Below are 23,761 nucleotides of genomic sequence, written 5' to 3' on the forward strand. Positions count from 1 at the left end.
AAACCCAAGTAAATCGTGGACAGAACAAAGAGGCAGGACCTTGGGAGCAGAGTCTGGTGACATGAAACCATTTGCAAATCTCCCCCCCCCCCCCCCCCGGAGCACTTGCTCCCCAACAGGGACCGTGCTATGGCCATCCCAGCACCACTGAGGTTCTGTCTGGGAGTTACCCAGTGACTTTCACACTGAGGGATGGTAATAATCAGGTGCTTTGGAGAACTAAGCTCTTCCACACACAATCTCTGCACAGGTAATGGGGCACCAAAAGCCCCATCACTACGTATTTCCTTAGGAAGGCTTCTTTGCAGGGCACCTGGGTGGCTTAGTCATTTAAGCATCTGGTCAATGAGCATCTGGTCAAGCTCAGGTCGTGATCTCAGGGGCTTGGAATCGAGCCCCACATAGGGCTCGCTGCTCAGCAGAGTCTGCTTCTCCCTCTCCCTCTGCCCATCCCCTCACTCATGTGCATGCACGTGCTCTCTCTCTCTCTCTCCAGTAAATAAATAAAATCTTTTTTTTTTTTTAATGGAAAGCTTTTTTGCAAAATAGGAAAGCTACAGTTTCTGCACTGGTTAATGAAGCAGTAGTTCCAAATACAAGAGCCACGGTGATCCCAGCGTGGGAGGGGCCGTGCAGACTGGCAGTGGCCAGCAAGGAGTAAGGTCCCAGCAGCCACCAGGTGTCCTGTTTCGTTGCTTCGTTCTGGTCCCCCTCTTTCTCCACCTCTTTCCTCCCTCAGATACCTGCTAGCCTCTGGCCACCGTGGTCCAGCTCCCCCAGAGTCTAGTACATCCCATGTCCACGTGGGATGATGCTGGAAATGTGGACATCCTGTGGGACACCTGGCAGGACAACTGAGAAGGAAACCTAAGGACTGCCATGCCTTCCGGTCTCTGAACCTGCATAAAGCACATACGGAGTCCCCTCCCCACCTCCTGGCAGCTGAGGTCTTCAGAGTCCCTCTTGTTTTCAACGTCCAACAAAAAGCATTCGCTGTCCCGAGCCAGACATCGCGGCTCGACAACCTCTTGTTCCGCCCCGGTCTTACAGGACTTGCACCTGCATCCAGAGCTCAGGCCAGGGCTTGCCCCTAATAGCTGAGGAACTGAACCACCTCCCATGGCTTGCGGCACAGGGCAGGCTCCGTGCCTTTATTGATGCAAGCCACTGGCTAAAAATGCTTCATAAAGGATGATATTAGCATGATTTATCAGCACGTAGTAACAGTGCCTGAAACGCGGAGTGCAGAGCAGACCTCAGAACTGTCCGGAATGCAGGCGCTACATCACTGCGGCAGAGGAAACATCCCACAGCGGGGCCTCCTGTGCAGTGCGGCTCCCCCATCAGGTGAGGAAGGCAGGCTGCGCGGGGAGGGGGCTGAAGGTCCCGCGCTGTTTCCATCTCAGAGCTGGGACGACAAACGTCCGCCTTCACTGTCATTTTCCCCCCGTAAGGGACAGAACTGCAACTCGGAATCCCACAGGCATCTCGAGGTGGAGGATTTATTCAACCTTCCAACAAAGTTACTTGCACACAACAGCTATTGTGGGAAGGGAAAAGCATCCTGATAACTACTTAGGGCAAGCATCCTGGCCCCAGGACAAGCCCCGAGAGAAGCAGGGTGCAGGGATGGGGGGGCAGGTCCACCTCCCAGACCCGCAGGGAGGCAGGCGGACCGCACACAGCCGGACTAACCACAGGGCATGCGCAGTGGCCCTTCCACCAAGTGAGTTTGAAGGTTATCCCCTTTGCAAAGATGCTTCCAGAAAAGGTCTCAGGAAGCTGGCTGTTATATGTGCTGTAAACGTGACGTTGTCAGATCAATTCTCAGAATGTTCCCAGCATCACATCTGGATGATAACATCTCTTTATAATTCAATGGCAGCCATACCTGGAAATAATGCCCAGTGTTACACATTATGTTTAGCTTTGTCTTCCTGTAACATGGGAGTAAAAAGCAACTCACAATAAGACATTAATTGAAAAAACAAAAAGTGCACCTTCATATACACTTTGAAGCTTAAAATGCCACAAGGGCATCGCAGAACACCAGCAACTGCTCCAAATCAGAGACATGAGAAATAGATACACCACCCTCTACTTCTGTGTAAAGGCTGAAGTTTTCCATAATAGAAAGTTAAAAAAAAAAAAAACTGAAACGAGCTGTCGAATGCAGTGAAATGTTGACTGTGTTTAATATTGGAGGATTGGTGATGATTTCTATTTTTTCCTATTTATCTTTACATGCAGTTTCATTTTTTTCTATAGGCCCATATTATATTTATAATAAAAAGCCAGGCCACTTAAAAATTTGTGCTATAAAAATTGACATTTTCTTGAAGATCTCTTGTATTTTCTTCTCCCTCATCCCCTCTCCCTCCTCCTCTTCTTTTTTTTAATAAGAAAAATATAACCCCATATATTTTCTTTTTTTGCTCTGGCTCATGGATGGTAATGACATTAACTCTCACGGCTGGCTTATTCCTTTCTCTTGCTCATGCTGCTCCATCTCTATTATCTCCCACGTACATGAAACACAATGCACGCATATATATGCATGTCATTTATCGATGCACACCCTTCCAGTCCCTGGGAGTGAGATGGAGCTGCCATTTACAGACAGAAGCTGGCAGACACAAGAGAAGAAAGATGCCATAGCCATCCCTGCTAGCAACCAATACCTTCAAACTGAACATGTGAGCTTGTTCGTGAGGACCTCCAGTCTCTCCTGTGTCTGGTCTAGTTTCTGGCTTGTGTTGTAGCCCTGAGAGCAGCAGCCCCTGACTACTTCCTCAGTCGACAGCTTTTGCTTACCTTCCAACCATCACCCTGGCAGCTCAGAAGGAAGAGCTGGAGGCCCTCCTACTGCCCCTGTGCTCTGAGTCCCTTTACCGATAGCATGTCCATCACTAATACACAGTCACGGTGGCCTCTACTGGCACTGCCACAGCCTCATTTGTCAAATAGAGACAGAGAGAGAGAGGGAGACTTTCATCCTCATTCCCCTGCAACACATAATCCTCCAAACTCATGGGACTGTGATTGACAAAGGTCATCTTAGTCTCTTAGAGCCATGTATTGCTCAGATATTCCATAATTGAATTATTTTCATGAGATCCCAAGTCACTCACGCGGGGGGGCTCCAGCAGAAGCACCTCCCATGAGGACAGACACATGCCTTTGGCACCTGCCTGTGAGCTTTGGGTGGAGTGCTTTCCTTTCAACATCAAAATGTCTTCCTTTATCTTCTTCACTTATAGAAACCCTTTAACTATCTCTTACGGCAGTATTTCTCAAACTATGTATCAGAAGAGTGAGGGCAGTTGTTAACATGCAGACTCCGAGGCACTGACCCTGACTTCCTGACTCCTGATCTCTGGAATGGGGCCTGGAAAGCCTGGTCTCAGCCTTTCTGTAGACGACCATCTTCACAGAAGTTCAGCACCTCATGCTCTGCAGCTGGCTCACCTTCCACACCTCAGCGCTCTTTCCACAGCGACCCCAGCCCATCTTGGCATCTTGTCTCAGAACCGTCTGCCATCTGCCACTTGCACCACACAGATAGGAGCCGATGACATCCACTTCTCCAACACTAAGCCTTTTACTGAGTTTATCTGAGACACAGAATGAACTCAACTGTGGCTCCTGGAAAAACAGATGCTTTTGCTAGATGCTCGATCTATTAAAGCCACGAACATGCTTGTGGAGAGCATAAAGTTCTGCTCAAAAAATACAGAAATTCATTCCAAGAGTCAACAAGGGCAAGAAATGAGAAAGAACACATGCTGTCCTCATGGACACCTACATCGAGAACATTGAGTCAGGGAATGAGCAGGACAGAACCATGGGGTAAAAATGGGGAAACTATGTGGTGCCCTGGTTTTGTGTAAGGAGGAAGAGCCCAGCCTGGCTTACAGGATAACCACTCAAGTTAGTTTTCTTAGAAACCAAACAGAAACATACCCTGCAAAGTTATAATCACTGCCTTTAGAATGGGTTCAAATGTTTTCCTGAAAAACTCACTTTTTAAGAGCACATTGCCATCAGAAAAAGTTTCTGTAGTGAGCAAACACACTGAGTCATAAGACAAGATTTAAGTTTAGCCAGAGGCTTTTCAGAGGCTCTCTGAAAAAAATTAAAAATCAGAATGAAGGTGTTGAGGAATTAAAATGTTTCTTCAGAGTTGACTGTCTAGCCAAGCCTGTAATGAGACTTCTGAAAATTTTTGCATCAACCATGTAATAAGAGGACAGTCTGTGCCAGCTTTAAAAAAAAAAAGGACAAAACCAAAACTGCCGTAGCTCTGCCACCAAGCCAGCATGCCCACATGCATGTGAACACCTCCTTCTCCACCTCTTCCCCATCCCAAGGGAAGAGAGCCTCCACCCTGCTTTGCCATCCACATGGCCACAGCGACTGGGGCCCCCTTAGCTCTCCTGTCTGTATTGCCGTCCTCTCTTTTGTCTTCAATCTAACTCAGAAGCTTCTTGACAACAGGAACCACCCACACAGGACTTTAAGTCCCTAGTTCCGCCCAAGAATCTGAGATGTAATCGAAGAATTATAAACATCTGGGTATTTCTGAAGGATCCTTTGAGGTCACAGTTGAGGATGACAGGTGCCCTTCTGCAGGGTTAGGTGTGATTGCCAAGATATTCAAGGTGACAGGACTGGCTGTCCACTTCACATGCATAGACATGATCCCCCTGGGGCCACTTCTCTGGGTGGCCCAGAGCACCTGCCATCTCTCCTGGTATCTGCTCCCTTTTCCATGATGCCTCCTCTCAGCCCAAGACACCCAGACTATGACCTCAACTCCTATGGCTGTTGGACGCCAACCTAGGAATCTCGCACGCTATCAATTTCAGCAGCAAAAAGGTATTAGTCTAGGTACGACAGGAGACATGGGAATCATGCTTCTCTGATGACTAATGGGCCTAAAGTTGTGGCCCTTGAACCACACAAGTGTATGGTGGCCCAAGATGACTATGTCTTGAGGTCCTAGCCATGTCATTCAATGCCAGCAACAAGGGCAGTAAGATTTGGCTATGGAAACGTGTTAAGCCCAAATTTCCTCCTGCAGTCCTGGCAGAGAGCAGGGGTGAGGACACTCTCTGCTCGGTTTTAGCTCTGTCACTTTGTGACATGGCTAAATGGCTCTACTGTTTGGACCTTACTTTTCTCATCTCTAAAATAAGGTCACAGGTCTTAAGAGCTAACCGTAAGAGCTTGGTGACAAATTACATCATGCATGTAAATCACCTGGATGCTGCATTCAATAACCCAACCCACCGAAATAACATGCCTGAACAGAGAAACCAGAAAGACATCCTTCCTGTCCATCGCCACCTCTCTCTTCACTCTGTTGTGGTATGAGGATATGCACACTGTGTGCGGAGCTCACTACATGGCATGTTCGGCTCACTTTCTCCTCTCAGCAGCCACAACACTTCAGCAGCATCCACGTTTGCAAGATGAGGTAGCCAAGGCACAGAGATGGTGGCAGGGCTACTAGGTCAAACCTGATGGTGCCCTTAATCACTGCTTTGCTTTTCACACGACCTTGGGAAGAGGGAAGAGATTTTAAAAACAATAATAAAGGGACACTTGGGTGGCTCAGTGATTGAGCATCTACCTTTGGCTTGGGTCATGATCCTGGGGTCCTGGGATCAAGTTCCACATCAGGCTCCCCACATGGAGTCTGCTTCTCCCTCTGCTTGTGTCTCTGCCTCTCTCTGTATGTCTCTCATGAATAAATAAAATCTTTTAAAAAATTAAAAATAAAAACCATAATAAAGAGCTCACGTTGAGTGCTGCTGTGTCAGGCATTATGTAAAATGCTTTCTGACATATTATGCTGTTTCATCCTCACACAAGTCCTTGATGTGGGTATTACAATTTTCCAGTGTATTCTTGGGGAAACTGAGGCAGGATTTGAAGCCTGGCAGTGTGATGCCAAAGCTCATGGTTTAACCACCCACCACACGACCTCCATGGCAAGAACTCAGTCACACATGTGAAGCTGGCAACGTTGGATGTTAATGGCCAAAGAAGTGTTTTTTTTTTTTTTTAATTCATTTATTCATGACAAACACAGAAAGAAAGGCAGAGACATAGGTAGAGGAAGAAGCAGGTTCCCTGGAGGGAGCCCAATGTGGGACTCCATCCCAGAACCCCAGGATCATGACTTGAGCCGAAGGCAGATGCTCAACCACTGAGCCACCCAGGTGCCCCCAGCCAAAGAGCTTTAATACATTGCTTCAAATACCATTGCCAAGGGAGCCACGGCTAGGAGGAGGCTGACAGCTGTGGCTGCCAGGAGCTCCTCACACTCAGGGTTACTGCCCCCTGTATGTGACAGACACAAGCTGAGGCTGGATGTGGTCCCTGGGCTCCCACCAAGCTCTTGGGGCAGTGGGAGTTGTCCCTTCCCACTGGGGTGTCAGGCCTGGGACATCAGGGTATCAGTGGATGACTGGTCCTTTGCAGGATGCCCCGGGTCTCATCTCACCCAGCCATACCCCAGACTCAGGAGGCCTGGTCCAAGACTGACTGTGGCCTGGCTTACAACATGGAGCCACCAGAGGGGCCTGGGCATCTTCTGACAACTCTACTTATTATCAGAGGGTTTGACAGAATAACAGTTTTCTCCTCCTCTCTTATATTGCTGTCACCAGATGCTACATTAGGATTTTGTTTGCCAACAGCTCTCAGAAGTGGTTCTTCCCCTTTGTTCTGATGTTCGGTTGTAGTCAGAGGGCACCATGATGCGCCAGGTATGGGAAAGGGGCAGCTCTTCTCTCTGGGCATCTGACTCTTCCTTCTCACGGCTGGCAAGTCTATAACTGGACTAGAAGGCACCGTGGACATCAGTGTGACCCGGATGTGCTAAGCAGTCAAATCCCGAACATCACCCTTAATGTCCTGGATTTAGACAGTCTGCTCCTGAACTGGGGTCTAGACATGAGGAAGAGAATAACCATGTACATGAAGGTAATAACAAAACAACTCTGCTTGTTAAGTGTCAATGAACAAGCCCAGGGGTGCTTGGGTGACTCACTGAATTAAGCATCTGCCTTCGGCTCAGGTCATGGCCTCAGCTTCCCTGGGATCGATCCCTGTGTCAGGCTCCTGATGAGGGAGAGGCCTGCTTCTCTCTCTGCTTCTGCCCCTCTCCACTGCTCATGCTTTTTCTCTCTCTTGAATAAATAAATAAAATCTTGAAAAAAATTGAACAAGTCCAGCTAAAGATCAGCGAGCATGTTTAGGGATCTAATCTAATCCAAAAACCTCTCTTGGTTTACGAGGAGGGCCATGACAAAACACCACAGACTAGCGGGCTTACACCACAGAAATTTATTTTCCTACAGCTCTCTGGAGGTTGGAAGTCTGAGATCCAGGTGTGGGCAGGGTAGGTCTCTCTGGAGGCCTCCCTCCTTGATGTGCAAATGGCCACCGTCTCCCTGTGCCCTCGTGTGGCTGTCCCTCCATGTGTCTGTGTCCTAACTGCCCATTCTCATAAAGACACTATCAGACTGGATTAGTGTTCACTCTAATGATCTCCTTTTACCTTCATCAGATCTCTTAAGACCTCGTTTCCAAATATAGCCACACGTGGAAGTAATAGCAGTTAGGATTTCAGCTTATGAATTTGAGGGGGACACATTTCAGCCCATAACACTCTGCCTTCTTTGCCCCCAAATTTATGTCTTTCTCACATGCAAAATACACTGAACCACATCCCTGAAGTCCTGAAAGTCCTACCCCATTTTGGCACCAACTTGAAGTCTAAGACCTCATCAAAACCAGATGTGGGTAAAACCTGAGGTAGGATTCATCCTGAGGCCACAGGTCTTATCTTTCTCTAGGGTATAGACCCTTGAAACAGGTAGCTTCTTTGAAAGAGCTTGCTAAGCACCCTCACCACTATTCCTTTTCCCAGCACCCCTGGGGAGTGGCTGGGTGCCAACGATGAGGATCAGTGGTATCCTGACTGGTCCCCATGTTGCTACAAGGGTGGGTCAAACTGTGGCAGAGGCCACCAGCCTCAACCCATCACTCTTCCCCAGTTCCTTACTAGCAGGACCCTTGTGTGGCTAAGAAGTAGTAAACTGCCCCACTAGAAATGTATTTGCAAGCCTCCCTTATGGTGGGGGTGGTTCAATGAGACGTAAGCAGAAGCCCAGGAGAGCTGTGCTAGGAAGGCCACCTCAAAAGGAGTGTGCCCCCCTCCTTCTATGGCCATTCCTCCTGTCTGGGGTGCAGCCATGATGACCAGACAACAGAAATCAGCATCAGCAAAGGTGGGGCAGAGAGATAGGATGAGCCTGAGCCTCGTGGTATCATGGCACTTACCAATGCTGAATGGCATATTTCTGGAACTCACGTTAAGTGAGCGAAAAATAGATGCCGATCTAAGTGACTATTTCAGGCTTCTATTAACAAAGGTGTTAAAAAGAGCCTTGCCTTCTGACACCAGGCCCAATGCCCTGTGCTGTTCTCCACATTGAGTATTTAATTAGTTGTGGCTTTTATGTGACAGCTTTTCTTTGAAGAAGCAGGAAAGCTGCACAGAGAAACTTCACAGTTCATCTTCCTCCCACTGTCAAAGAGGAGGTGTAGGAACACCAGGAGGGAGGACAGGAGGTGGCCACAGACAGGCAGGAAGGGCACTGGGGAGAAGAAAGGAAGGAGGAAGGGCAGGCCAGAGAGCAAGGCTAAGCTTAGGAGGCACCATCTATGCCAATCCTTGAGCCGTGCTTCCTAATGGAAAGTACACCAGCTCTTCACGGACAGTGCCGATTAGGATTACACCCACAGCCACCGTAAAGAACTCTGTCCCACTGTGGGGTGGGAGGGGCCCTCCCCATATGTCCTTTGAATCGAATAGTGTTTGTGGAAGGATAAACATTCCACGAGAAATCCATCCAGGATGAACACTGCCCAAAGGAAGGATAATTCAACAACATTTTGTTAAGTTTGGTTCAGCTGCAATGTATATACTTTATGTTACAGTTTGAACTGTGTCCTCAAGAAAAACCTGTGATGTCCTAACTCCCAGTAACTCAGATTTTGATCCTACTTGGAAACAAGATCATTGCAGATGCAATTAGTTAAGACATGGTCACTGTAGAGTAGAGGGGCCCCTAATCCAGCATACTGGTGTCCTTATGAGAAGCCAGCCAGGGGGAATGCTATGGCAAGATGGAGAAAGAACCAGGGGATGTGTCTAAAAGCCAAGGAACAGCAAGTATTGCCAGCAGCCAGAAATGAGGATGGAGGCCTGTGGCAGATTCTCCCTCAGGCCTCCAGGAGGAACCAGCCATGCCAACACCACAATTTTGGTCTTCTAGCCTCCTGATGTAGAAGACAATAAATCTCTACTAGCAATTTTAAGCTTCCTGGTTTCTTGTACTTGGTTAAGTAGCCCTAGGAAAGTAACACACCCCTATCTTCCTAAAAGTTTCTACTCACTAGTGAAATTATAGTTTCATCTTATCAGCAAAGTTTTATTATTATTATTTTTAAGGAAAAAAACACAAATTTAAAATGGAAACATTAAAGAACTTAGTTTTTTCATTAGCAGGTAAGCCTATCCCAGGCTTCAGAATAAATAAATACCTTTTAATACTCCCAAATGAAAAAAATTATTGAACATGGGCTGTAGTTTCTAAGACTAGATTAAATCTGCTTTGAAAAAATACTTTAAGCGAAAAAGCACCTATGTGTAGTTTCTGGCATAAAATTTCTTCTGACTGGGTTCCATATTGGTCTCAACTCATAAAATGTTATCACATTAATGATTAGCATAAGTGTAATCATGAAAATACGGTTACCATATTGAACAGATGCAGCCATGCATGTACTGAAGTTTACATTTCCTTCCTATGTAAACAGAGATTAAAGAACAGGTACTATAAGACATAATCTATTAACATTCATGATATTCTATTGGTCAGCTCATCTATCTAAAAAATAGTATTTAAAAAATAATTCTTACCTAAAATTAAAACTACCTATAAATGCTCAGAATTCCTTATAATGATCCTGTTTTCTCTCTCTCTCTCTCTCTCTCTGTCACTTTTTTGTTTTCTAGAAAGGCAGACTGCCACATGCAGTACCTCATTTGGATGTGTCTGGAATCTAGAAACTTGACTACCCTACATCTCCTACAAATGGACCTTGTTTGGAGGATCTAGCAGGGAAGTACAGCTATTTGTATACCCTCGAGCAAAGAATGGTCCTCCTCCATCAGGGAAGGTTGTCCTCTTCAAACATACAGCTTCATGAGGGACACACATAATGGTGAGGGAACAAGAGGATACCCATCTAGCCAGTAGGATCAGCCGCATCAACCCTATCAACAGGGTAACAGATATTGCAGTCAGAGTGCCCTCATATCTCTTTTTTTTAAAAAAACTTTTAAAATAAAATACTGTTCCTAAAAGAGTGTTTAAAATATATCCCTGAGACAGGGATCTCATTTTCAACTGAAATGCCTCTACAATAAGACTGCCAGATAAAATACAGGATGCTCAATAAAATTCAAATTTCAGATCAACAATAAATTTTTTGAGAATAGGTATGTCCCATGCAATATCTGACAAAATTATACTAAGACATTGTTTGGTTTTGGCCTAGAATTCAAATATAACTGAATACCCTGTATTTTTATTTTCTAAATTTAGTAACCCCACTCTAAAAGTATAGATGGACAACTACAAAGGAGCTTCTGACCCAGGAAAAGGCAACACTAGTACAATATCTTACAGAGCTAGAGATTTGCTGACACTTGTTCATTCAAGGCCAGCAGTGATACTTTCTCTCTAAAGAAAACAAAGGAACTGAAGCATAATCATGAATTTCCTTAGCTTTTCTATAGAATTCCTAGAACCACTTCCACTCCCATAAATCTGCATTTGACCCCAAATAAAATTAGCCTGCACACAAAGAAAGGCTTTCTGTGACTTAGGAAATTCTAAAGTTGTTCTCTGAATGGATAAGTTGTTTTTTGTTTTTACTTTTTTTTCCTAAGAGTACCAGAGATGGTTCTCTTAAAGAATCTTTAGAAATCATTGGAGTGGGCTTTCTTCAGGCTACTCAGCTGGTCAAAAAGTGGCAGTGGGTGTGTATCCCCCATTCAGATTAGGTCTAACAGATCCAGATCTCTTTACTGAACACTTTTTCTCATCTTTTCCTGCTGCTCTATAACAGAATAGCACATATTTAGTGGTTTACAACAGCACATACTTATTGTCATAGTTTCTGTGGGTCAGGAATCAGGGCACAGCTGAAAGGTAGCTTCTGTTGCAATCACAGTTCAATCCAGGCTGTGTTCTCATATGAAGGCTCAACTGGGGAAGAATCTACTCCCAGGCTGACTCAGGTTATGGGTAGGATTCATTTCCTTGGAGGTTGTAAGAATGAGGGACATGGCTTCTTGCTGGCCCAAGGCTGGAGGCTGCCCTTGGCTCCTAGAAGCCACCTTTCATAGCTTTTCACATGGGCTTCTTCAATGGGGCAGCTTACTTCAGCAAGCCAGCAAGGAGAGTCTCTCCAGTGACACCTAGCAAAACAAAGTCTTGCTTAATGTAACATAACCAGAGAAGTGACATCTATCACATCTGCCATACTCTGTTGTTTAGAAACATATCGTAGCTCTTGCCCACACTCAAGGAGAAGAGATTTAGCAGAGAGGTAAGCACCATGAGGGTGGGATCAAAATTTCAGCCCTCCAGCTCTGAACCTACTTAAACATTTTATTCTGAATTCAATGTAAAAGAAACAATACTAAAGAATACCTGTATATCTTTGGAGTCTTCTTTGAGTCAAATTTTTGATGAACAAACATTTACTAACCTTCTAAAAGGATATAAGCTCTTACAGAACTCATTTAGTTATATATTTTAAGAAGGACCCCATGCCTAGAGCCTGGAATAGTAGTTGAATGGAACCAGGCTATAGACAAAGGTTCTTTTAAAAACAATTCCAGTCCCAGGACATTTCTGCACACCCCACTGGCCAGAGTTATCATAACATTGGTGGCAATAGGGGGTTGGATACAATTTTACTGGTAAGAATCCTGGTGGCAGGTCAATTTCCTTTCACTTCCACAGAAGGTTAGTGTAACTCCACCCTGCTCTAATGTTGGTGTGGTCCTCTGAAATCTCACCTGCTGGGATGAGTATCATTTCTCAAGGTGGGAAACATCACGGTCAGAGCAAAGGCAGGGCAAGCAGTGATGATGGCCAGTGTGGGTCAGACCTGGGAGGGATGTAGGATGTATCTGAACAGCACGGGGCACTACAGCAGGACTCACATCATGCACCCACATAGCTGTTCCACTTCTCCATCCTTCTGTTTGGTACTCGTCTCCTGATCCTTTACACAACTGATTTCTCATATCTTCCAGGTCTCAGCTGGAATGTTGGCTCCTTAGAAAGACTTCCCTGCACATTTAGGCAAAGCAGCCCTCCTGAATCTCTGGTTCTCCTGTCTCCTGATATGCTGCTGCCTTCATGGCATTTTCCATGACCCTCGAAGCAATCTCACTCCTTACTTTTTTTGCTGTTATTGGACTCCCCTCACCTGAAACAACACATCAGCCTCACACGTGGTCGGCTGGGCACAGAAGGCTGTGCTGGGCACAGAAGGCTCCCAGGGAGCATCTCTAAATGAACATGTGAGTGGACCAGCACCTTCATCCAGTTCCAGGCCACTTCAGCAAGAACTTCTGGCAGTAGCTCCTAAGTGCTGATGCACCTACTTTGAGCCACATCCCGTATCTGTCTCCTGACCAGTGGTCTCCTCTGGGACGTGGGCCAGGACAAATCACTTTGCTCACTGGGCTGGAACATTGGCTTTACCAGATGTATAAGGAACAATTCCTCAGACTGTTGCCAGATGTGTCCAGTACACTCTGAGAAGTTTTAACTGCCATATTCATACAGCAAGGGGCACTGTTTTTGCATTAAACTCTTTATACATTATGGAAATTCCTATAATCTTCCCTGAGTGGGAAAACCCCTCCTCACAGTGGGGGAGTCCAGATCTGGGGCACGGGCCACAATGGGTCTTGGCCAACCTGACAGCAGAAGTAAGGCTCTGAGCCCAAGGCATCTCTAGCTGACCTGGAGAGCAAGCTTCTGGTGCAAACGTGGGGTAGTAACTGGGTTATAGTAAATGACCAACTTTTAGCTACACAGAGAAGATACTCTGACATAGTTCTGGATTTGTCAGCAGTATGAAGCAAAATATGACCTTCACCTCCCCAAATCTGTAAGGCCAAATGGCCTGCAGGCACCTGTGTTAGTTAGCCTGTGAAACTCTGCCCTCATTCTGGCAACCTCCCCTTACAGCAGCTGGCCTGCACCAAAGGGCACCCTCGTGGTTGGCAGAAGCACCCCTCTCCCTGAAAGGCTCTCCACACTGGGGGTGAGAGGAAGACAGAGTGGGTGAAGTGATTCAAGTAGGTGTGGCCGCCACTATTAGTGGTCCATCATTTATGATGGAGGAAGAGAAGTTCCAATGATACCCACGCAAGTTTGAAAGAGCAAAAGCAGAGAGGACCACAGACTGCTAGAAAGAGCCATCTGGCTACTCTCTGTCTCTGTGCTCTAGGAGCTCTCCACAGCTAAGGATTTGGGACAGCATCCCCATCACTGTGCACCAAATTCACAGTAGATTGCAGCTATGCACCAAATTCACCGTGGCTGTTCCAAAATGCTACGCCATTTGCTATGCTCTTTACAGCTCTATTATGAGGCCTGTGTGGGGTGTGGCAATTAATTCATCACTACCGTGCCAAAACATGCAGTACTTCTATTCCATCCCCTTCTTAGTCACCAGGCTCACGGATGAAAGGGGATGCACTGGAGAGGTTTGAGAACATCTCAAAAACGTAACCTTTTGTCCTTTGTGAGACGTTAACACCGTATGCTTAACGATGAGTGATCATCAGTGTTGCCTACTTACTAAGGACTATGTCACCTGTACAACATCCAAAGAAGCAAGTCCTCAAAGCATAAGATATACAAGGAAGATGTGCTCAAAAAAAACACTAACATACCAACTCTGACCTCCTGTAGAAACTACCAGAGAGCTCAATTTCCTTTACTCCAAATTCTGGATATGAAGCCCCTACAAAGACTGAGGTCCCTTTGGCTTCATTTTGCCTGACTACCAATTAGCCACATTAGGCACAGTAGGAGCTCAATAAATGTGACATGTGCACTCAAAGATTCATGGACATGAATGTTTAACGCAATGTGCTTACACAGGAGAGCTGGGAATAAAAGAAATGAAATTTCCAGCAATAAGGACATGGATAAGCATATTTTGATAAACGTACACAATGCACCTATTTAAAATCACATCCTGAAGAATAACTAAGGATAAAAAACTGATCTAGACATTATGTTAAAATTAAACAGAATCCCATATTACATAAAGCATAGGCTTTTCCTAGAAAAATATCTGTAAAAATATGCACCAAAATAAAATGCTAATGATGGTTTTCTGTGTGGTAGAAATATAGATGGTTTTACTTTTCTGACACATATGTTTCTGTGTTTAACCACGTTGCTATAAGGATCAATATTTACTCTTGAAGGAAGGAAGGAGGAGGGAAGGAAGGAAGGAAGGAAGGAAGGAAGGAAGGAAGGAAGGAAGGAAGGAAGGGGAAGGGAGGAAGGGAGGAAGGAAGGAAGGAAGGAAGGAACAACTCCATGAGGATTTCAAGAATGATTATTCTGTAGCCTCATCCCTATAAATTTTGGTTGGAACATGCCAGCAAGCTCTTATGTCCACATCACCACCTGCGTCTTTGTCACACTGCTTCTATCACTGCTCTGGGTTAAGACAGAAACTCCATTCCTGTTAAAACACACCTGGCCTTCACAGGAGGGTACTAACACATTATCATAGTAAGCTGGAGAGCCACCGCCTGGCAGAAAGCTGGTCCTATAAGAAAGCCAAGATGGGGACCCCGAGTGACAGGGCAAGTGTTGTGAAAGACCACTAGAGCAGGGCTTCCCAAAGTGTCAATCAGGACACTGAGATGCAGATTTGAATTCAGGAGGTCTGAGTGGGGCCCAGGCTGGAGCTCCCAGGAGTAGCCTGAGCTGAGGGGCTGCCCAGCCCACACCAGGGTACAAGGCACACAGAGGAAGCCCACTAAAGCTCAGACAGTCAGGGTGACATGAAGACATGAAGACATGGGTCCCTGGAATGGGCTGGGAAGGAAGAATGTAGGTGTCAGAGACAGCAATCAACATGGGGTGGGGAAGGGAGTGGAGAGTTTTCGAAGTTAAACTACACTTGGCTCACGGTTTTTCTCAGATCCACGCCTGTCCTGATACCCACAGGCCAGATGGGTTTTCTTTCTGGAGCCTCATCTACTGCTGAGGCAAAAACCTAGAAACCACTGTTGGCATTTGTAGCTTTCTGAAGAAGGATTCCATGGAATATTCTCTCACAGACAGCCTCCTGTGGGAACACAGAGGTTGACAGATAGTGCCTGGACTGGTCCTACTTATTAAGGACACGCGGTCCTGTGGGGAAGCAGGCACACCTCTGTGGGGTGGCTGTGGTCTAGGCTAGGACTTGGGTAAGCGGTGCAGGTGTGTGGGGCCGGAGAGATATGGGGCTCACTGTAGCAACCTCCCCACCCTGCTCCTACAAGGGAAGCAGCTGCAGCTCCCAGGCAAGTAGAAAACGAGTCACCCAAGGTCAAGGTCAAAGGAACGTCCACATGACAAGCATTTTAGACAAGCTTCATATCCTTGTTCCCCTAAAAGGATGTTAGCAGTGGGTCCCCCTTCCAGTCAGTCTTCTATGCCTGTCTTCCCTGAGGAAGCATAGCATGACCCAGGACTTAATGGTGGAATTTAAATGAGGGAAATCGAGACACCTGAGTGGCTCAGTGGTTGAGCATCTGCCTTTGGCTCAGGTTGTGATCCTGGGGTCCTGGAGTCAAGTCCCACATCGGGCTCCCCATAGGGAGCTTGCTTCTCTCTCTGCCCCTCTCTCTGTGTCTCTCATGAGTAAATAAAATCTTTAAAATATAAATAAATAAATGAGGGAAATATGCTAGGGTAATGCGAGAAATTATCTAACCTCAGATGGATCGCTAATAATTAGCATCGTCCAACAATTAAATGGGCCAAGGTGGGAGGAAATGACTCCTTTCACCGTGGGGCATCCAAGCCCAAGTTGGAGAGCCATCTGCCAGGCCTTCCGCCAAAACAGACATCAGCCCAGCTGATCTTGAAGGACCTTTCCAATGCTAAATTCTATTTTAAAGTGATACAGGTTTACCTGCCTGGGGAGAAAAGTGGTTCTCCGGATTGGAGGAAAAAGAAAAAAGAGAGAGAGACAATAGCTACATCACCTTAAGACCAAGGAAGAGCTTTCTTACTTTGTCATCTCCTGGCAAGGTCAGGGATGAGGGAAGTGAGGCCACCTGCTCAGGGGGGAAGGTACTGATGAAGGTACAACTGTTCATTCAGGTGAAGGAGGGAGAAGCAGGGGGCACAGCACCAGTGAACCTCTGTGTACCAATTAGCACATCACACATAGACAAAACACACACTCGCGTGTGAGCAGGGTTCCCACCAAGAAAACAGGTGGTGATCTAGAGTTTGATAATCTTGTTCAGGCCCCAGACTCAGAGATGAGTCTGTTAAAGGCAAGGAAATGGAGTATGAAAGCACATGCATGTGGGAGAGGGAACACTGCAGCAAGTATGTCTAAATCCTGCCACCCACAAAATGCACCATGACACAGCAATGCTGTGGGAAACAAACCACAATGGGAAAACAAACCACAGCAGAAGTTTGCCGATCCAGGTCCCCAACATCCAGGACACCCATACCAATTAAATCAGATTATCTGGAGTGGACCCAGGCCTCGGTATTTCTGAAACTCCCTGGTGATTTCGAGGCACAGGCGTGGTTGAACACCAAGGATCTGGTCCCAGCCCTGCTACCAACCAAATAGTCCTGGTCAAGTCACTCAACCTCTGGGCATCAGTGAGAATGTGGAACAGGACAAAATCAATCTCTATGGTCTCCTCCAGCAATAAATGTTCTATTATTCCATGAAGATTTTTCTTTAAGGTTTTGTTTATCTATTCATAAGAGACACAGAGAGAGGAAGAAGCCAGCTCCCCGCGGGCAGCCTAATACGGGACTCGATCCCAGTACCCTGGGATCACAATCTGAGCTGAAGGCAGATACTCAACCACTTAGCCACCCAGGCGTCTCTCCATGAAGCTTTTTAAAGCCTATAGTTACTTATACCTGATTAGTTTTAAAAGGTGACTGATGTTCACAGTCCCAGGGATCAGACCCCATATTCACTTGGCACCCACCCAAGTTCCCCAGTGCGACTCACTACTGAAAAAAAATTTTTATATCTTTATCTCCCCTTTTACAGCATTTGCTGCTAACCCTCCTGTCCCACTCCCCAGTGAAATGCTTTCCCCTGGGCTTAGAGGAAATGAAAAGGCCACTGGGGAGAGATTTCCATTATGTGCACTTATTGCCTTTTTTTTTTTCCCCTGTTTTCTGCAGCTGTAGTTAAGGGCAAAAAGTGTTTAAGTAGTTTTGAAATATCTGGCTGTCAAACTAGTCAATGTTGGAACTACAGATAAGGCTCAGCTGCCTTCTCTTTAAAAAGTACCTAACTCAGCGATAATTAACTTTAATGCACAACTAGTGTATACGGCTTTATATGTGGGAATAAGGTGATGAGAAAATAGGCATAAACTTTAGTCTCACTCTCTCTCTCTCTCTCTCTCTCTCTCTCCCCCCCATTAAAAATGATTCAATCAGCTACTCAAACATGTGTTGCTTTGTAACAGCCTCTGGGAATGAATGGCAAATGGAAAGTAAACCAGTTAGGAAGCAAGAGCATTGTGGTGTTTTTTTTTTTTTTTTCCATTATTTTCGTTCATCTGGAGGTACCTAATCGTATCCACATCCACAGTTCAAAAAAAATAACATAAACAATTCTTTGAAATGGTTTTCTATTTTCTGCTATGGAAAAAAGGGTAAGGTTTAGGGCAGCAGCTTGTGCGTCTGCTCAGTATTTAAAGGTCAAGTAAAACTCCAGCGAGTTTGAATACTTGCTTGTATATTTATTTTATATTCTGTAACTCAGAACTAATCTTTAACTCACTCCTTTCCAGAGGTTCTGGGGTAACCTTGCATTGAAGTCCTATGACACTGTTATCAAATGGTATGTTGAAACTGATGGTCTAACAACATTTTGCCTTTGTATTTCATAATTTTAAAAATACCTCCTCATGCAGCATTACCTCACACCATATGTCCTCTCACTCTTACCTTGAAACTCTTCCCTCCCTTGACCAAGACTCATAAAACCTTTGAGTTGGAAAGGATCTCAGATGTCACCTGGTTGAAACTGCAGAAGTACATCCTTTTTTTAAAAAAAGATTTTATTTGTTCATGAGAGACACAGAGAGATAGAGAGAGGCAGAGAATAAGCAGAGGGAGAAGCAGGCTCCATGCAGGGAGCCTGATGAGGGACTTGATTCTGGGACTCCAGGATCATGATCTGAGCCAAAGGCAGACGCTCAACTGCTGAGCCACCCAGGCATCCTTGCTGGAATATATCCTACAAAAATCCTTACGATGGTCGTATGGTCCCTGCTAGAAAAGGCCTTGTGGGTATGAATGGATTCATTCACTCATCTGTTAAGTAAGAACTTATCACATGCCTACCCCACATCTGTTAGCCCCTGCAGCCAGCACTAAAGACACAAAAGTTAAGTCATGACCATTCAGGAGTTAGAGCCCAACTCAGAGGAAGGTAGAAACTAACCCAAAAGTCTATGTCCAAGGCACATTAAAGAAAGTGATCAGACCTACCTTAAATTGATATGTGCTATTCACAGAAGGCTTAGGAATCTAGTAGGACATACCTGTCAGAAAAAAACATTATAAGCAAAAAAACAGAAATGTAATAGCACTCAGGATGATGAATTCAGCAGTGGTGATGCTACACACACCTCTAGCCTTATCTATGACAGGCAGCAAATCTCCCCCCTTTGCAATATCCGAGTGACCCCAAAGAGGCCATGGGGAGTGAGAGGCTGTAACACTGGAACAGAGACCCCGTGTCCTTGGCACCCAGGTCCAGGTCCAAGAACTTCTAGATGCGTCTAGTCCCAGCCACCTGACCACAACCCCAAGAGACCAAAGAACCACCAGCAGCAGCAACAGCAGCAGAACTACCCAACAGGGCCAAGCCAACACACAGGCCATGGGCAATCATCCAAGTGGTGACGGTCTCATGTCACTGAGTTGTGACGTGATTTGTTATGCAGCAATAGGTCAGTGAAACATCTAGAAAATATCACCTGCTTCTGTGAGGCTGGGTGCAGGGTATCCTGCAGGGAGGAAAGGAAATGAGGCAGAGGTGACAGACCACATCCTGTTAATGGGATGACGAGGGAGTCCTCTCGCTTCTCCCTGTCACCGCACTGACTGCGTTACGCGCCATCTTCCTCTCGCCAGCCTCCTTTCATTAGTAAACTCGCCCCATTTAAAACTCCAGCTTTATGTCTAATATACAACAGCCTCCTCCCACTTGGGTATTTGGACTGTGAACTGGAAGTCTTGGGGGCTCTTTTACTGTGCTCCCACCCACCTTTCTTAGCATCTCAGTCCTTCAGGGTAAGGAGAGGACAGCAGGCCAGGACACAGGCAAAGGCCTCTTCCCTTAGCCCAGAGTAGCTGGAACCTGGCCCTGGTCAGTCACTGTGGGGAGGAGAAGTGGCTGATGTCCTCTGTGTGCTGTCTCTGCTATGGGGCGCCTTCCTGGGGTCCCAGGGACCCTGCAAGTTTTCCTACCACACAGAGCCCTGCAGCCCCCCAGCCACCTCGTCCACAGCTGGTAGGTGCTGGAGCCCCCCCCCGCCCCCCCCCCCCACACACACAGCAGGCAGCCTCCTTGGAGCAGCAGAGGTGGGGGTGGGGTGAGTACTGGCAGGATGTCTCAAGTCAAGTTACCTTCCATGGAAAACTCACACCTCATCAACCACTGTACAGACACCTGAGGGTCGCTGCCCCCCTGCTCCCCTCTCTGCCCTGCCACATCTTTCCAGTCCTTCTTATCCTGCCCAAGTAGGCTCAGCACCTAAGCAGATGTCCACTCTCCTGTAGTGCTTCTCTTCCCTCTTTTGACTTGGGGAGGAAGGAAGGACCCAAGGGAGGGAATGGAAAGGCTCAGCACAGAGCCCTCCCCTGGAGTGAGGACAACTGCTCCAGGAGGCATACCCTGGTCCCCTCCCTGGGGAAACCGGAGCAGCGGGTCACTGGAGCATGGCCAGCTGGGTGGCCACAGGCGGGTTGAGCATGAGGAAGGAGGGACACGAGGTACTCTGGCCTCAATGTTTGCCAACTTTGTTTAAAATACAGACTCTGTTGGCCGTTCCAGGGTCACAGGAAAGCCACATGCAACTTTTCACTTCTAAACAAATGTTAACAGTTTGGGTGGTAGAGAGGTACTCTGTGGGGTTTTCAAGCACAGGAGGAATAGGAACAGACGTGCAGTTAGAAGGGTTTACTTAACATCAACAGGAAGGAGCAGGGGCTGCAAGACCAGTTAGAAATGCTCTTAGCGGGACACCTGGGTGGCTCAGTGGTTGAGCATCTGCCTCTGGCTGGCTCAGGGTGTGATCCTGCGGTCCTGGGATTGACTTCTGCACTGGGATCCCTGCGAGGAGCCTGCTTCTCCCTCTGCCTATGTCTCTGCCTCTCTCTCCATGTCTCTCATGAGTAAATAAATAAAATCTTGGAAGGAAGGAAGGAGGGAAGGAAGAAAGGGAAGAAGGAAGGAAGGAAGGCTGAAAGAAAGGGAGAGAGAGGGAGAGAGAGAGAGGAAGGAAGGAAGGAAGGAGGGAGGGAGGGAGGGAGGGAGGGAGGGAGGAAGGAAGGAAGGAAGGAAGGAATGCCCTTAGCAGTACACACAAGGGTCTGTAAGAGCCTGGACCAAGGTAGTCAGAGGGAGGAGAGGCATGGGTGGCATGAAATGACATCACACATTTCACAAGTGTTGTCATCGTTTGTAAACTGCTGAAACTGCTGATCAGGACCCACATGTGCTACAGAGACAGGACTGATCTAAGCTGTCCCCCAATTAGATGCACAGGTTATAGGAGGCTGAATGGAAGCTGACTCCTCGTTTCTGGTCTGGGTGGCCAGATAGCCAGTGGGGACTCCTCAAGTGGAGGCATGAGTGGGGGTCACGGGGAGGAAGAGCTGTTTCAGAGACTGAGATAAAGGACGTCCATTCTATAGCTGCATGACTCTGATCAACAGAAAGGCCTTCTTGATTGAATTCACGTCGTCCTTCCTGCAACTCAGAACAGGACAATTCTCTCAGTTAAAAACAAAATCAGGTGCCATCAGAGAAATCCATCCAACAGTGGCTGAAACAGATACAGCTTCTTATGTGCTAAGACTGGAAATACATGGTCCTGAACTGGTGTGGCTACTTCTGGATGTCAGCCAAGATCCAGGCTGTTCCACCTCCCTGGTCTGCTGTTCTCATCAGGGAGCTTCTAGCCTTATGGTTGCAAGAGGGCCACGGCATGGGGTCCGAATCCTAGTGTGAGGTGGAAGGGCAAAGGGTACCATGCTTTTTCCTAGGGAGGCTTCTCTATACGTATTAAGGGACTTGCCCCTCAGGCCCTCCCATGAATATCTCGCTGCCCGAAACCGTGGCACGTGTCTGCCTCTAGCATAAAGGTGCTTAGAGACGGAGTTGCCTGCCAATACAGCCTCCCCAGCATGGGTGGAAGGGAGGAGGCTTCCTGTAATGCATCTTCGTTGGTACCCTCTTTCCCTGATCTAACTTCCACACGATGCAGGGCATGGCTTACCATCTGGTGGCCGCCCCCATCCCTTTGTGGCACACCCTGTTTTGCCAGAATCTCAGTGTCTTTCTTTACAAGAGGTTCTATTTTGGAGCTGGGTTCAGATAGAGCCTAATACTGAACAAATACGATGGATTTATTATTACCTATCAGGACTGTCTGGAAGCACTGTTTTCTGGAACTCGGTTCAGGCTTGCCCGAGCTTTCTCGGCAGCCATGTCTTGCTGTTGGCTCACATTATTTGCATATTTTTTCGCTTTTGATATTGTACCTTTCCGACATTCTTCCTGCCTCCCTGACTTTGACTCTGATCCAGGTCCTCTTTCTCCCTCCGTTCTGTAAATGTCACTGCTCCCAAAGGATGCGGCCTTAGCCACCGATGTCTCATTCTATCCTGTGCAACTTCACAGATTACCTATCACCTGTATCTGTGTAGGTGCCACCTCTCTCCTAAACCTCACTTCTGCTGAGAAAACTGCCTGCCAGACACATGCCATCAGCCAAGACAGCATGGGGACAGCAGAGCTATGATGGATGCTTAGCCACAACTCCACTCCTCTGGAATGTGATTTGAAGGGCATTTGCAACACCTTGCACTCTCTCTCTCTGTCTCTAATCTATCATTTTAAGGTAATTGTACAGATCCACTGTGATTACTTTTGTGTTGATGTTTAAGTTCACTCTCAAAAGATAATCTCATTTCTCTTTTATCAAAAGTATGAATCCTCAGTGAAACCCCAGCTATCTTTCCACAGTCTCATTTATTCTATTTCTCACTTACTTTCAAGCTTTAAATCATTCTTAACTCCTCACCCCCCATCAAATATAATATGCCCTCAAGTATTATTGATTTTTCCTTGTTAATATTTTTTGTATTTTTTTCTTACCTTGGCCATACTATCACCCGCTCTTTTCAGGCTGTGACTGTCTCACACTTGGATATCACCTTAGGTTTTTAGGCTTATCCCCTGGCTCTAGTGTTTACTTATTTTCAAATGGTTCTTCACAGTACAGCCACACTATTAATCCTCAAGATTTTTCTTCACTTTGTTCCACTTTGCAAAGCCTTTTAATGGTCATCCATCACTTGTAGGCTAAAGGTCAAAGCCCTCCATTTGGGAGGACCACTCTTTTAAGTGGCGTAAAGTCAATATGTTCCCCTTATCTTCTTGGAAATCATTCCAAAGCAATGAAAAAGCATGAGAAGATACCTCCGTTTTGGATAAAGCTAAGAGTTAAAATCCCCAATTCCAAACATTGGTGGAAAGCCTACCTAATGAGGACGTCTGGGTGGCTCAGTGGTTGGGCGTCTGCCTTTGGCTCAGGGCATGATCCCATGATCCGGGATCGAGTCCCACATTGGGCTCCCTGAATGGAGCCTGCTTCTCCTTCTGCCTATGTCTCTGCCTCTCTCTCTCTGTGTCTCTCATGAATAAATAAATAAATCTTAAAAAAAAAAAGAAAGCCTATCTAAATAAATGGCAAACGAAAAGAGGGGTGCATGTGGGAATGAGGAAGGAGGAGTGAGGAATCAGAGGGATGAAAAAGAGCAAACAGAATATATTTATCACAGGTGAGAGGCATTTGTTGAAGTGGGACACCTAAGTGCTCCGTGTGTCCCGGAGAGGTATGGCAAGTGACAGACCCCGGGCCAGGTGTCACTGCAGGATGGACGGGGTCCAGGAATAAAGGAGAAAACACAAGAAGGAATCTGCCTCAGTGGAAGAGGTGGGGAAGAGAGTGTTGTCACAGTGAAATCCCAGAGCTTAGTCCTACTGGATAGGTGAAAATAAAATCTAAGTGAATTTAACCATAAATCACTGGATGCTAAGGAATTCTGAGCCACTCTGGCCCATG

General features: G+C 46.5%; 1 protein-coding gene and 1 long non-coding RNA gene across 3 annotated transcripts in view; both read right to left on the minus strand.

The window, feature by feature from the left end:
* Window positions 1-23,761, minus strand: part of SLC35F3 (solute carrier family 35 member F3) — a 389,956-nt gene that overhangs the window by 330,731 nt on the left and 35,464 nt on the right. The window lies entirely within an intron of this gene.
* Window positions 130-19,229, minus strand: LOC118354431 (uncharacterized). The gene is made up of 3 exons (XR_004814865.2): window positions 19,034-19,229; window positions 18,894-18,946; window positions 130-1,891 (listed from the first exon to the last, which is right to left on the minus strand). It is a non-coding gene; the product is annotated as an uncharacterized LOC118354431 (long non-coding RNA).

Source organism: Canis lupus, chromosome 4 (genome assembly GCF_003254725.2).
Source record: "Canis lupus dingo isolate Sandy chromosome 4, ASM325472v2, whole genome shotgun sequence".
NCBI classification, from domain to species: Eukaryota; Metazoa; Chordata; class Mammalia; order Carnivora; family Canidae; genus Canis; species Canis lupus.